Source organism: Oxyura jamaicensis, chromosome 17 (genome assembly GCF_011077185.1).
Source record: "Oxyura jamaicensis isolate SHBP4307 breed ruddy duck chromosome 17, BPBGC_Ojam_1.0, whole genome shotgun sequence".
Classification (NCBI taxonomy): domain Eukaryota; kingdom Metazoa; phylum Chordata; class Aves; order Anseriformes; family Anatidae; genus Oxyura; species Oxyura jamaicensis.
In genome coordinates, this window is record NC_048909.1 from 4,188,912 (window position 1) to 4,202,171 (window position 13,260).

At 49.8% G+C, this 13,260-nt stretch overlaps 2 long non-coding RNA genes across 5 annotated transcripts in view; one reads left to right on the forward strand and one right to left on the reverse strand.

Moving 5' to 3' along the window:
* Positions 1–13,260, forward strand: part of LOC118175572 — a 237,581-nt gene that overhangs the window by 60,323 nt on the left and 163,998 nt on the right. The window lies entirely within an intron of this gene.
* Positions 6,884–9,020, reverse strand: LOC118175574. The gene is made up of 3 exons (XR_004755025.1): positions 8,920–9,020; positions 7,281–7,484; positions 6,884–7,180 (listed from the first exon to the last, which is right to left on the reverse strand). It is a non-coding gene; the product is annotated as an uncharacterized LOC118175574 (long non-coding RNA).

Here is a 13,260-nt window from a genome sequence, read left to right on the forward strand (position 1 = left end):
GCTTACCTTGGCCATCCATTCCTGCAGGTGTGTAAGGATGAGGGCTCACAAGGTCTGCTCCTTCCCGTGGAAGCTGGGGACGTGCTGAGCTGTGACAACGCCTGGAGAGACACCCCCGTGACACGGCGTAGCAGCTCCCTGCCTGCGGCGAGGGAAGCGCGCCCAGCCCGAGCCGTTATCTCGATGTGCGCTGTCACAGCTCCGGGGACTCTGACCTTGCTGTGAAAGGTATTTAATGTCTACAAGGAAGATACAGTCAGAACAATTCTCTTTCACCAAGTGAAGCAAGGAGTGAGGGGAAGGAGTGGGAGCGGGCAGGCAGCGTTTCGGCCACGCTGAGGAGCAGCTCAGTCCTGCGGAGCTCCCCCGGGAGCCCTGTTCTGGATGCTGGACTCGAACCTCTTCTGAGGATGGCGTGGCTGGAGAAGGACCAGGAAACACAGTTCCGCAGGGCTGTGGGCACGCTAGTGATGGCTCTGGCATCCCCTTTCCTTCCTTCACAAGGACATCCCGTTTACTGTTTTCATAACTCAGATTAGGCGTTGGAACAAAGCCTTTGCAGCAGCCACAGCAGCGCCCCTGCCAGCACAGCCCGCCCAGGTAGCTTGGAGGAGAAACAGAACAAGGGAAAGATGGGAGAGAGGAAGCCCCAGGCTTGAGACACAGCGAGCAGCTGTCCAAAGGTATCTGAAGCTTCCTTGCAACGGTCTCCCTAAGACTCATCCAGCCCTCTCTTGGCAATGGAGCCCTAATGTCTTGGGCTTGATTCCTCTTCTGTGCCAGGAACATGGCTGCACGTGTAACAGCTCCTTCCATCTCTGCCCTCTTCTTTTTGTCTTGCCTCGAGGAGCAACAACACAGTGAAATCTCATCCACGTCCGTGCTTCTCGGATGGTGCCACGGTACCAGGTCACGGTACAGCCACGTGCTTTAAATACCGCGTCCTGAGGAAGCTGGCATCTGCTCGTAAGTGGGTTTAAGTCTTTGTTACTGGCTCAGCCAGAAATCCTAGGCTGTAGGAGTGCAACCTCCCCCTAGGGTGTAGCATTGCCAAAGAGGGATTCAGGATCACGTGCAACTGCCCGTAACCCGTCCGTGCTGCTGCTGGTGGCAGTTGTGGCTACTCAAAAATGCAGATCGCAGATGTCCCCAAGGCAGACTTCACCCAAGAGGAAAATTTTAGTTTTTTAACATCTGTTTTTGTTCCCAAATTGAGCTGAAATACATGAACTTACACAAAATGTGAAACTCTGCAAAATGTCCACTTCTGCTAATCAAAAGCAAGGATCTCAACCCCTTCAGTGAAGAGGAACAGCAGCATTTTGGGTGTTCAGAACTTGCCCTTGAAAAACTGATGTAAAACATTCCATTCTTTGCTTTTTTTATTTAAGATACCATAAATGCAACATTTTCTGCAAGAGGAGCAGTTGAAGGTACATATCTTGTGATGGACAGCAAATCTGATTGATACTGGAGAACTCGACAGGGAAACTGAGGCACGGCTGAAGCACAGGAGAGTCCCTTCTGAGCTACAGTCAAAATTCCTGAGGACGTAGCTCCTGGAGCTGCTCTCTGATGACTGCAACACACCACGCAGAAGCTTTCATACCCGACACCTTACGCAGGACCCTTAGCTGTGCGTGACCTGCTTTCCAGGCTGTGAGAAGGATTTCAGCTTTTTAATGGCTCCGCAGGGATCTGAGTCCCGTCGGCTTTTCCTGGAGCTCTCTGATTGCTTGGCCCACCCCGAGGAGCGGGCACTGACTCGTGGGGGAGATGTTAGCCTGTAATCAGGGAGAGGACCCGTCCTTTAAACGGGGAGAGCGCCCGTCCTGTAAATGGGGAGAGCGCCCGTCCTTTTCAGGCCCTGGGGAATCACCGCACCTCGGTTACGCTCAGTCCTGTGCACAGGCCACACGCAGACGTCTGCCCCGTCTGTGTGGTTCCTGGGTTTGTCCTGCTGGTCACAGAGGTTGGCAGAGAACCTGAAGATGGAAGGAGTTCGGCAGCGAGCCCCGCTCTGCTTTCCCAAAGGTAATTCAGGTTAAGGAGCGAGGGGAGAATCGGGGCTGCCTGGAGACCCCGTGATGGCCACGTGAGCTCCTCAAACAGCGATGCAGACCTAGGCAGATGCCGCAGGAGGACATTGGCCTTCCCAGCCCCACTTTCCATCTGTTAACAGAAGCCCTGGGGACAGCTGGAAGGTGCGAGCCCTCCTCCCTCCATCCCAGCACAGCAGTGACCCATCTGGCCACCATCCAGAGCCGAGGTGTGGGGATTCCCACCCTCGCTCAGCCCCGGAGCTGTTTCATCTGCCTGAAATAGAGCAGGGCTGAGAGGGAAACGGGAACGGGAACAAAGCTCCTCCCGCACTGCGGGGCCAGCGGGGTCGGTGGAGAAGAAGCTGAGGGTGAAATCAATTAATTCATTCATTACGGAGCTGCTGCGGTCGCAGAGATATTTCAGTTGCGCTTGCTGGGAGGTCCTCGTGAGAGAGACGTCTCATTTCCATCGCAGTCCCCAAGGGCAGGTCATAGTCAGACAATTTCATTCCTGCTGAGTTCAGGGCAGGCCAGATATGGGGAAAACGTACCCTCCTGTACCTGGACTGGCAGCACGTTGAGTGAAATCAGAGCCCGCTTCCACCAAGAGAGATGAGGGGCAGAAAAACCCGAAGAGCCGGGGAGGGGCAGGTGAATGCCATTTTCAAGGCTTGCAGAATGAGCAAGTGAGGCTGGAAGTGGGCTTCCCGTGAGCAGAAACGTTTGTCATCGTGCACCTCTCGCTGGGAATGGCTCTGAGATGGCTCGGTACCCGCAGTGCAGCCTTTCAAGCCCCTTCGTTAGGACTCCAGCAGAACCCCTGCACCCTTCTGCCCAGCCTCATCCCGGGGGGCTGCCCGCCACGGAGCTGCTCTCGTGTCCGTGCCCACTCCCTGGGCTCCCTCTGCCTCCCACCTGTTCTCTGGTTGCTCTTGCGAGTGAAGTTCAATGCATCTGCATGGAAATCCAGGTCATTTTAAAGGGACTGCAGAGGTCTGCTCGCTGAACAGCCCTTGTTGCAGGATGTGGGACTCTTTTCTTGTACCTTTGTGCCTCAAACTGGAGAGCGGGATGCTGGTTGCTTAATCGCGGTGGTGATTTCAAACCTTTTGCTCCTTACAGGGAGATTTTCAAGAGTCCTACAACCAGGATCTCCAAATCTTCTGAAGATACAGCCATTTATGGCAGGACTCGGCTGGGTAATGTTTCAGGGAAAAAATGTCACCCTGTCTGAACACACCATGTTAGCAAGAGAGGAAATGCGCCTATCGACAGATGAATGGACAAAGAGAGCCTGCGGTTCCTGAGAAATAACCAGGACTTTTCAATCATTTCTATCTACCTGACAGCAAAGTTCACCTGTGAAGCAAGGGCAGAGTCAAAACAGCTACAGCATAATGTGAAAAACACTGAATTGAACGGGGCTGTGCAATAAAGGCCCCAAAGTGCTGATGGATCTGGTACGTCCCTTCTGTGTAGCGATGACACAGATTGCTCCAACAGTCCCGGGCTGGGCTGAGACCCCAGGAGGAGCACAGTGTCGCGGGAGGAACAGACTGAAATTCCTGGAAGTTTCAGGGACAGCCAAGGGGTAAAGCAGTGAGTACATTTCCCTTCTTGTCTCTGCAAGCAGAGATTTTCATAAAATGGAACAGACTTCCTCAATTTTAAGGAAAGAGCAAAGTACAGAAACGTCATTTTTTATACATCTGTGTGAAAAATACGAGATGCCAGCATGATGTGAAACTTTGTTAGGAGCTTATTTAGGGAGGAGTAGTCAGAGCTACAAAAATCTCAGTCCACTGAGGGCGGATGTCTGTAGATGTCGGTGGCCAACTGTTCCCTAAGAGCATCGTGGTCCCGTCTCATGTGGGCATCAGCTGGGGGTGGTGCATGAGCCGTGCCTGGAAAATTCCTTGGGTTTCTCAATCGTGAGAAGAAGAAAGGGGATAAAGACTTAGCAGAGCCTGTCAAAAACTGGAAGTTTCATGTTTCCTTGACCCATATTCAATGTTTTTTTTTCTCTTTGCTTTTTTTCGAAGCTCTGATACATATGTAGATATATAGAGATTTTGTTTCTTCCATCCCCATTTTCAGTACCCAGCCAGGAACCACCAGTGCCAGAAATACTTCTAACGGATGGCTGCATAACCAGTGGTCCGATTCCACAGCCCTTAGTGGCTTCTAGTGGGACTTGTGTGTCCCTCCTTGTCTGCCATGCTCCAAACCAGACACAGCGAATGACAGTGACAGAAAGCTGAGATTCAGTGCCCCAAACAAACCCTTTGTTATGGAAGAGACCAAAGGGGGAGGGGGATTTTTTACTGTTTTAAAATCTTCTTCAGTTTCAAGATCTTTTATTCTTAATATAGCTACTTCTATTCTTAATATAACTACTTCTCAGTGACAGAAGAAAGGACATCAAAAGTATGGCACGCGGCTGACTTTAGGACTGATCTGAGTAACTCTTTAATGACGTGTGTCTTTACATAAAGATCCCAGATGGCCGCTTGTGCAGTCCCCCAGATCTACAGTGTTCAGCAAGACAACTACAGCGAGAAAAAAAAATCAAATAAAGGAAAAAAGGGAAAAAAAAAAACACCACATAATTTGAAGTCCTCTCTCGCCCGATTGCCTCAGCATTGCTACAAGGGGCACCGAAACTATGTGAGGGGTTTGCCCTGAGCCTGGCTCATTTCCTAACTCCGGCCTCTGATTTTCCAGAAGTACACAGAAGAAAGCAACAACAAAAAACAATTAGCAAGTGGACCCGTGGGGCAGAGGGGCTGCTCCTCTGCTGCCCCATCGCCAGCCCTCTGGGTGCTCCCCATGTCCTGCTGCCGGGTCTGCACCAGGAACACGCGGGGGCTGCCTCTGAAAGCCTCCAGCCCCACACGGATTTAAGCAAAGCTTTGGCTGGCTGGTGGGGATCAGTGTTAACAGAGCGATTCCACGGGGCAGCACAGCCAGATCCCCTCTCCTTCCTTGTAGTTTTTCTTTTCTGCAAGAAAAACGAAATCCCCAAAGCCTGCCTGCTCCTTTCAGTCGGGGGGGTTCTTGCTCTGCTTAAGTGAACTCCGGTGTTGCCGGACTCAGGAGGGAAAAAAAACAAATTAACCCAGAAAGGCCTTCTGCTGCCTGTGTGCTGGTACATTTCTTATGGGAGGGAGGCACAATAGGACTTAACTTTCTTTGTTCCTGCTGCAAGGTTTAATCCCTCTTTCCTGGTGGGCTTCTGCTGTGCCCTGAAACCCAGACCGAGGTGTGTGCCATCCCCGTGACTGTGCCGCGCTGTCCCTGCTTTGCGTGGCTGTGGGGTGCAAGCTATGGGAACGTGCAGCCTTCCTCGTGCTCTTTACTCCCACTTTTAGCTGTGCCGATCCTTTATCTGCTCCTCTCTTCACTCCTTCGTATCTTTTCATGGATTTGATTGCAAAGGTCAAGCTGGGGGGCAGGAAGCCTGTCAGCGCCGAGGTGGGGCTGCAGCGAAACAAGTGGGTCACTGGAGAAAATCCAGGCGAGCTAAGGAGGGTGGGAGGAAAGAAAGGAAGACTTTTGCTAAGCATTTAAGACAGTTTCTCCTACCCATTTAGGAGTAGGAGCAATGGCAAGGCGGGACGTTGGCAATGCAGCGGCTTGCCATGGGTGATGCTTGCAGCATGTCCCATGGAAATCCTGCATTTCTACCTGCTTTTATTATCTGGGCTCTGGTTTTCCTGCTGAACGTCTGCTGCGGGTTCGGTGTTGCCAGAGCAGTGTAGGATGAAGCGAAGCAGAGCGTGCACCCCCTGCACCTTGGAGATCGCTCTCGTGTTCTGTGCATTATGGAAAAAAAATCACCTGTGACAAAAATAGCACGAGGTGATGTCACTTCCAATTACCATAATGCATCTGGAAAGAAAAACCATTGGGGATAGCAGGTGATCTTCAATCTGACACTTTTCTTTTTTTTGAATCCCAGATTTAGTAGTTGTAACCGGCTCCTACCAGAGTACCGAGGACGGGGTTGGGGTTGGCGGAGGTCCTTCTGCTCCGCAGTGTGGAAATTCAGGAGGGGGACGCGGGGAAGGGTGCCCAGCTTGGTGCCCATTCCGTGTCCCCCATCCCGTGCAGGTTTCTGCACAGGTTCATGCCGTGTCGGGGCTGTAGCCCACCCTCCTCAAGCTGCAAAGTGGAAGCAGCCACCGAAAAGATGCAGCCTCGGTGCCGCCCCCGTTAACGCTACCCGAATTGAAGGGAAGGACTCGCAGAAACGAGGACGGGAGATCCAGGCAATCTGTATCCATCCTCGTGCTGGTAACATCGCCGCTCCCGTAAGATGGTAGCATTTCGGTGCTCAGAAATGACCTGCGCTGGGAGCGGTGCGGCATCTTTTTGTGCAGCCTGGCTGGGGCCATTCCAATTGAGGATAATAAACGATAGAGGGAACAATATAAGCGGTGCTATAAATAATAATGCTGCAATTCCACTGATGGCTTATGGTGGCATTATAAATGATCGGAGCAAAGTCAGGAGGTCTCTTCACACCACCAGAGCCTCATGCTGGAATTATAGATCTAATTTAAGTGCATTTTGGGGGTAAATTATTTATTAAAGTGTAAAGCTTATGGAGATAAATGTTCAAGTAGTCAGGCTCCTGGACGAGGTGAGCGTTCCTGGTCCTAATAATTACAGGTAGAATTTGCCCCTGGGCAAAAGGGCTAGATCAAGTTTTTAGCAACATTTTAGATATCCAGGAGCCCTGGAGGACACTTCTCGGCACAGGGGTGCAATCTCTAGCCTTGCAATGAAATGGCTTCCTCGTACAGGCGATCAATTCTGAGCACCAATTGCTCATACATCCCTTTTATTCATTAGGCTGGAGTTAGGAGACCGGAGCAGGGAGAAGCATTTCTCAGGCTGGTGAAAAACCGTAGATATATTGGGTGTGTTATCTTACAAATGTGGTTTTAAGTCTTCCTGCATGATAGCCCCAGAATGGTGTCCTGGGGCTGGTGTTTGCATCTCTTGCTGTGTATTTCATTCTAGTTTTAGTCAGAACTTACCACGTGAACCAAACTAGGTAAGCGGCCACAGGACCATGGTGAAATTCTCTCCGCCACTGCCTTCTTCGGTGACCTCAGGCAAGTCACTTAGGTCTAAATCTCAAAAAAATAGAGAGAGAGATGGAACATGTCAGGATATTTCAGGCTCTATCTAACCAGCAAGCGGTAGATGGCCACAGGGACCTCTTTACACCTGGCTGGCTAGTTTCGGAGCCTGTACGTGGCCAAAGCATAGAGCCCAAAGGACCAAGGTGGGGGAGGCTTTGCCAGCTGCAGCCTGGAGCCTGCCTTTAGGATGGATAGTGGAGAAAGACCGAACTCATATTCTCCCTGAGTCTTCTGTAACATAACAATTGTCCATGGAGCAGGAGTCTCGAGACTGCCTTGCTCCACTGGGCTGCAGTAAGGATAAATACATTAAGATGAGGTATTAAGATACAGTGGTAATTAGGAGCCATACAAGTAACTTAGATATAGAATGAAGCTACTAATAATGCATGAATGCAAAGCCTTAAGAGGTTTGCTTCATATAAAGCACCCAGCCATTCGGTGGCTTAGCTCAATTCTCCGAAGCTGCAAATTCAGGCTGGAAATCTTATGAGGATGTGCTCTTTCAGGGAGATTTCTTTTTTCCCTTGTCATAATTAAAATATTGCTGAGGCCAACTTTTTGTCTATAGGCGGTGTTTGTTCCATAGCTTCCAGCCAGACTAGAAAATGTTGAAAGGCAGGGGAAATGTGTTTAGGGGAAAAAAAAAAAAAAAAAGTAAAACCTGAACTTAGAGGGGAGAAGATGCTGATTAAGGGAGGGTAGCTAATGGTCAAAGCAGGGAGATGAAGATGGAATCAGTATTCCTGCCACTAATTCCCTGCGTAACCTTGTGTCTGCCACTGAGCTTTTTTTTTGTACTCTGTTTTCCTCGTCAGTAAAATGAGTATTATAATAGTTACCTTCCTGATAAGGGTTTCAGTTAATCAATTTCTAAAGCCCTTAAGTACAGAGAGACACGAGATATCTTATCAACAAAGTCCAGCATTTATCTGTGCCTGGATATTCTCTGAACTGCGCCGTCTGTAACTGAATAGGAGCTGATCTATATAAACCACAGAAATTCCTATCGACTTTGATGAATAAACACTATTTCTTGCAAATAATACCCATGTGTTTTTTGTCACAGGCAGAATTTGCTTCTTAAAAATGTGTTTGAAAAGCAAATTTAAAAGGTTTCAGGTGGGTTGGTAGAATTAAACTCCCCTGATGACTGAATTGCTTGCACAGTTTGCCTGTGCTGCTCTTTGTAGCAACTCGAGTCAGTCTTTCTGCCGCTGGTGGTAGCAGCAGACAGCAAAAGCACTACATTTATTTTTGCTCAAAATTCTGAATTTTAGCCAAGGAAAAAAGGAGAAGGGAATAATGAACTTTTGACAGGCATTTTTCAAACAATAGAATAATAAATCATGGTCTGAGAATGAGGATCCTTTCTTACAAGAGACGACTAAGGAGCTTTAGCTTTTTTAGCCAAGCAAAACTGAAGACTGCAAAAGAGGAGGGGATTGTTGCATATAAGCAGATTGGGGCATAACAGCGGGGAAGGAAAGGAGCCATTAAATCTAAAGGACAATGCTGAAACAAGAACAAATGGGTATGAACAGACCATTAATAAATGCAGGCTGGTAATTAGAAGAGTGTGTATAAATATCCTAAGAGCTGGATTACAAATAGCCTTTCCTGGGGAGCAGGCAGGTGAAGGAGCCCACCCAGGTGGAAGGTAGAGCCCCACGTGGCAGCCGGCTGCCTTGGGCAGAGGAGCAGACCCAAATCCAGCTCTGTACCTCTTGCTTGGGCAAGTCAACTGACTTGAGCATTTCCTCCAATGAACTCCATCTCCAGGAGAAGGGAGAGGATAATGTCCTTTCTCCAAAGTGCCTTTCTACATTTATCACGGCTGGATTTTAAATTGAGGAGCTAGCTATCACATCACCATTACATCACATACATCTTTCTTCTGTTCCACCCTTCACTCCACAGCCAAGCGCTTTTATTGTCTTCCGTCGCTTCTCTGCGGTTACTGCCCCATCTTTACTCCTTCCCCTGCCTCGTGCCCCCAAACCCTTTCAGACCTGCCATTTGTTAAGTGACGCAGCTGCAGCTGGTGGTTACAAGCTACGGCGCAGGTTGTGTTTAAAATGTGCTTCTTTCCTTTCTTACCCTGCTCACTTTGGGCTGCGGTGGTTTTCACTGCAACAGCTCTCAGCCTGCCGGAGTCCCAACAGCTCGACACTTGAATAATTTAAGTGATTTGCATTCCCCAAAGTGCATCCGAACAGATTTATTATAAGTGTTTGTGACCTGTTCTTCTAAAGCACTTCTCTGACGTCTGTTCTTCATTAGGGTTTGCCACCTAAGTTGGTTCAGCGTGGTGATAGGAAGGTAAGTGCTATTTCTCAAAGCCTATGTTGGGAGCCAAGCCAGTTAGGGTGGGCTGGTGTCAGGGTCTCTGTGTTCATTTAGGCAGATGAATGTGCAGGGACAACAACAACAACAACAAATCACCATCACCAAAACAAACAAACAAACAAAAAAACAGTAAACAAACCCAAACACGTAGAGGAAAAACAAATTCTAATTCTTCCTCCAGGGTTCCCTGTCCCTCTAAGAAGTCTGCTGTGTTACTCCACGAGCTGTTGCCCACTGGTAGGTTAATGCCTTGCATTTATTTAGCTCTTTTTCCTCTGCCTGCTTTATGCTAGCTCATCCCTTTGGACACACAGACCATCCTCTTCCTCCTTGGACCACTCTGGTCTCCCAGAAGAGGGTGTCCTTTTCTCCTCTTGGCAGAGCTTCTCCCAGCCTATGCCAGGTTGCTTTATTTCACGTAGCTGTCCTCCTCTTTCCTTTGCACCCAAGCTGAGTCCTCCTGCGGATGCCTGACCAATCTCACCTGGCCTTGAGCATGCGAGGTTTGCTCTGTTGCTGGAGAATCCTAAATCTTGTGTTTATGACTTACTTTAAGAAAGCATCAGGCACTGCACCTAGACATATGCCTCAGAGACGGTATCATCTAAGCAGACAAGAAAAACATTTTTATAGCTGTTGGGAACTGCAGCACTTAAAGTCAAAGTGACTTTATCTGAGGCTATGTGAGCAGTTCGTGGAAGGGATTGGTACTGCAGGCTCTGCCCTGTGCGTTAGTCCTAACGCCGTCCTTCTTTCTGAATTTGTGCGCCTACAAAGCACTTGGTCTGCGCTGCCCCAGTTTGCTGTGTCTGTCTTGGTACTGTGCAGTCCAGATTTCCCTTCTGTGCTTTGTCCTGCCCTATTCTTCAGCATTTAGCTGCCTGCCTTGAAAATTCCCTGCCTGACTGCATTGCTGGGCACACATCCCTCTGCTCTGCTCTGTCCATCGCTCTGAAACTCCTCTCCTGTTTGGGGACTCTGCCTGATCTGTCCTTTTGTATTTGGAGGCACACCACTCACGTTAAGCAGCAAATCAATCCTCTGTTCCCCGTCCCGATATGTCATGTGGGAATCTCTCTGCAGCCCACGGCAAGGGCTGCAGCTTCACCCCTGACCTGTGAATTCTGTCCTGCTGTGGGGACTGAGCGCTGGTCCCTCAGCTGCTACAAGAAGATGATTTCGGCCTCATTTTTCACCAGCAGTGACTGGAATGACCAATCTGCTGCCAGCTGGGGAGCGAAAGGTCAGGCCAGGTCCACTCTGTGGCTACTTGTTTTTCTCCACAGTGACCAATTTCAGACGGTAATAGAAGCATCAATAATGTCTCTGTCTTCCCTGACTGTTCTGTTTCTTTTTTTTTTCCCCTATTGATTGAAATATTGCAGCCTCCGTTTGTTAGCTCAGCCCCTGTGAGGCTGGCTGAGGCGCTCGCTCGCAGCACGTGTCCTCCCCACGAGCCAGTGGTGAGGAGCGGCACTAATTTGGGATCGTGGAGGTGCTGACCACAGATAGTAGCTTGTAATCTCCTTGGCTCCTGCTCTCTTGTGGCTGAGGTCTGAGTTTTCAGGGCTCTGGGGATTTATCTACCTGCCAGCCAAACCTCTGCATGCCTGCGTGCCCGCTCGGAAGCAGCAGATGGAGGCGGCTCCCCGAGGACAGCTCACTGTCCGTCCAGTCCCCGTCCAGGCTCTCAGCCCCAGCTCTTGCTGCCACGGCTGCAGATGAAGCTGAGAGAAGAGGAGCTTAAGGACGGGGGCTCTGTAGCACACGTCTTCAGGGCTGCCCTGACTGTCCCTGCAACGTGCGGGGTGCCTTGGGGCCAGCAGGCCCGCAGCGGGAGCACAGTCTGCTCGCTCTCCTTCCTACCCATGCTAGTGGGAAATAGGGTCCTGCTGCACCAGCAGGGAGCTCCTGCCAGAAGCAGACCCACAGGCATCCATTTCTTTCCATCAGCTTTTTGTTAATGCTGTTTCAACCTCGTATAGCTATGTAGCCCTTGGGAAAGAAACAAAATCCCATCTGTCAGAGGGCTTCATCACAACTCAAGAGTCTTCCCTGTGGCTGGGCCAGGCCTAGCAGCACATCCCCAGCTGTGAATCCTATCTGTGGGGCTTCAGGGCTCGCTTTTCTTGGGGTAAATGACAGTTCGTAGCTGCACGTCTGGTTTAGCTGCCTCTACAGTCGGGGGCTTGCGTATCCCCAGCTCTCATCCCCAAGCCATCAGTGCTCCTTGCACAGGGACAAGGGACAGGGACAAGGTACAAGGACATTGAGGCCCTGGAGCGTGTCCAAGCAGGGCTACAGAACTGGTGAAGGGCCTGGGACACAAGTCCTGTGAGGAGTGGCTGAGGGAACTGGGGGTATTTGGTCTGGAGCAGAGGAGGCTCAGGGGAGACCTTACTGCTCTCTACAGGTGCCTGAGAGGAAGCTGGGGGGAGCTGAGGGTCGGCCTCTTCTCACAGATAACCAGTGATGGGACTAGAGGGAATGGCCTCAAGTTGTGCCAGGGCAGGTTCAGGTTGGAAATTAGGAGACATTTCTTCTCAGAAAGAGCAGTCAGGCGTTGGGACGGGTTGCCCAGGGAGGTGGTGGAGTCACCGTCCCTGGGGGTGTTCAAGGAAAGGTTGGATGTGGTGCTTGGGGACAGGGTTTAGTGGTGACATTGGTGGTAGGGGATGGTTGGACCAGATGATCTTGAAGGACTTTTCCAACCTTTATGATTCTATGACATGGAAGACAATGTGCTCCGTTGCCTTGGGTTTCCACAGAGGTGTACAGTGGTAAGCAGGAGGCAGCCCCGATTCCTCTCAGTGTTCCTGAACTGCTGACTAACTCCCAGCTCTGCAGCACCTCAGCCTCCAGCACACTGCACCACACCGTACAGCAGCCCCCGCAGCCCTGCCTCGTCGGGGACTCCTGGGGTGTTTCATTGGCTTCTTGGTCACATTTGGAGTGGGTGTAAGACGTGGTGCTGGCTGAACTACTGCTCTGCAGCCCATATATACAGCCCGTCAGAGTCCTTCTTTCCAGAATACAGCTGAACCTGAAACTGCTGATTTCTTTTGACAGCTAAAAACTTGATGAAATTTGGTGGTTTTAAACAAATCTGTTGCTGTGAGCACATGCTGCTGACTAAAAGGGCTTTGTAGTTTGGAGTTACTTCAGTTAATTGATATTCAAGAGAGATTATTCAGTGGTAATGCATTCATAAGCAATGTCACTGTTTGTTTGAAAAATTAAAACATTAATTTAAATTACAGTGTAAACAAGGGGAAGACATGTTGTATGGGTACGGGATTGAGGAGGCCCTGTAGAGTATCTTCTGTCTGGAGTAATGTTAGACCTCTATCCATATGGGACTTGCCTATTTTAAGATGAGGAGGATTGAGAATATTTGGGTCCATGTTTCCTAGCTTTTTGCAGTGTCTTGTCTCTTCATTTTAGGAGGAGATGGTGGTTCAGCGATCACCTGAGTCTTCAGAAACCTGTCGATCCATTTCTCCACCAGCCGTCCCTTAGGGCTGCGGACTCACTGCGGCATCTCACCGAGGTTGTGGCCTTCCTATCCCAAGCACTGTTTGCTGGGATTCAAATGTGTCCTCTTTTCCTGGAAAAAATTGCAAGGGATGGTTTTCACAACACTGCCTATATCACTTCTGGCAGAAGACATTTCTTGGGTAGAGATTGGCATTTTCTGAGATGTTTCCCTTTACTAA